Below are 2,531 nucleotides of genomic sequence, written 5' to 3' on the forward strand. Positions count from 1 at the left end.
TTTTCTTCTTTTGGGAAATATTCAATTAGGGCGTCATTAATCATTATAAGCGATTGTCAATCTCTCATTGTCAGGACGAATGTTTTTCCTGGGTTACCCTTATTTCTGTTTCCTTACAGTATGACTACTTGAATGGGCATGTATATTCGTGATTACTTTTACTCCGGATTAAAGACTATTGATGTTTTTCAAGATCAACTTTACCAAATATCCTAAATAAACATCAATAAATTGGGTGATAATAATTTTCATGATCAATCTCGAATCCTCTAATGAAGTTTTTAATTCTATTTAATTCTACTATATTCAGATCATTGAATTTTATAGCATACGATTCATCCCCATCATGTGTAACCTCATCAACCATTTAGAGATGAACAAACTATTTGAACCTGACATTTGGATGGAATTAAACCGTCAACAAATACCATTATGCTTATTTTTTTATAAATTGAAATTATGCACACCTTATGTTAAAATCGTGCCATAAATTTAATTGTTATTAATCCTAATTCGAGTATACACTTCAATGCGAAATGATATCATACATTTAAAGTTGAAAGAACTATGAAGCCCTTTGAATTCAAAAACAAATTGATTGCTTGTTTACATATTTTCAACCTTCCATACATCAATTTTCTACAATATCACTCTTTAAATTTGTTTTATATGAATTTTATATAAATTTGTTTTTTTCTAAATCTTTCTATCGTATTGGAAAATAGTTTTTTTTTTATTTTGGTTCATCTAAATTGAGTATTAAATGAACCTGTAGTTTTCTATAATAATTAAGATATTTGCGTTTATCTGTTGGTGAAAATGTAAGTAAACTATTATTGATAGATACAGGTCATGACCACTAGAATTCTAACGTTGAAATACATTTGAATAACAAATTTTTTCAAAAGAAAAAAAATGTACTTTTGACATTGAAAAATCTACACAACGGACCACAGAAAAGTGTTGGCTTTTACGAGTTTACAATCCTTTAATAACACATGGAATGAATTTTAAAAATATCATTGTGTATTTTATCTCGTAATCGCAAGTTATTTTATCGAATTTCATCTAATGTAATACATGTAATGTATATGGTATAATTTTTAACATGTTTATAATTTGTAAGTTCCGAATTCTACCTTTTTTGTTTTCTCAAAGTAGTTAAACAAATATTGCCAGTTGTCATGCAATGAAGATTTGCATCCAATTCATGTGAAATTAATAACCAAGTGTCCATTTTTCCCAGTGAAACGCCGATAAGCTCGTGAAATCTATTCAAATATTTCAAAGGAAAGGAAACTATATGCTAAATGAATTTTCGTAGTTTATTCTAATATTTTTCCAAAATATTTTCTTTCTTTTAAAGCAAATATAGTCCGGCAAACGCAATTAACTTGATATTAAGCATTATGCCAAGTTTAGTGGTCTAAGACAAACACAGAAATTGTTTTGCACTGGTTGCGGTGACTTTTTGCAAGACCAGGTATTCAAGTAATTACATTAAAACTTGTCTAGTTCAGTAACCCTCGATAACGTGTTATATAAATTGACTTTAAGCTGACCTCTAGTTGTCTTTTTGGTATTTTTTGTCTTCCCTAAGCTTTCTAATTGACACATACGTAACACGTCTAGTAATCTCTAAGGGCGTTTGTCATTTGTATTTTGCAGAAAATAAGTCTTTTTTTGAAATGATGAAAGTAGGTTAACTGTAAAAAAACTGTTAATATGACCAAAAATTACGAGTTTTTTGTGCATTTTACCGAGACTCGCGTTACTAATTTTAAGATGCATACAAACGTTCAGGAGCCTCCTATTTCCAAAATCTTAATGCAATGCATCTGAGTGGTGTTTTTGTAGGGACAAACACAATTATTCGACAATCTGACATATCCATTAAAAATTTGTATCATAGTCTGAAAATTTTCAATTTCAATGTGAAATGTGAATTATATAAATACATATCATTTTACAAACAAATAGAATAAAAATCAAAAAATAATTTGGCAGCAAACATGTAACTGTAATAATTACCACTAGGTTTCACAAGTAGATAAGTACTTCTGGCCAATGGAATTCAGCATGAAAAAGTATGCCTAATGAATATAGCGTTTAATGTTATATTTTTGAAATACATTTTAAAAGGCAAAAGGCAAGAAAAAAGTAAAATCACAAAAATACTGAACTCCGAGGAAAATTCCATACGGAAAGTCCCTAATCAAATGGCAAAATCAATAGCTTTAACACATCAAACGAAAAAATAACAAGTGTCATATTCATGACTTGGTACAGGCATTTTCTTATGTAGAAAATGGTGGATTAAACCTGGTTTTATAGCTAGCTAAACCTCTCACTTGTATGACATTCGCATCAAATTCCATTATATTGACAACGATGTGTGAACAAAACAAACAGACATAATAGGTAAAAATGTCAAAAATAGGGGTACAGCAGTCAACATTGTGTTATAATCTTAATCACTACAAAACAAAGAAATATGTAACAAAGAAGCACAAAAAAGGCATTTAGACAAA

Source organism: Mytilus californianus, unplaced genomic scaffold (assembly GCF_021869535.1).
Source record: "Mytilus californianus isolate M0D057914Y unplaced genomic scaffold, xbMytCali1.0.p SCAF_9, whole genome shotgun sequence".
Lineage (NCBI taxonomy): Eukaryota > Metazoa > Mollusca > Bivalvia > Mytilida > Mytilidae > Mytilus > Mytilus californianus.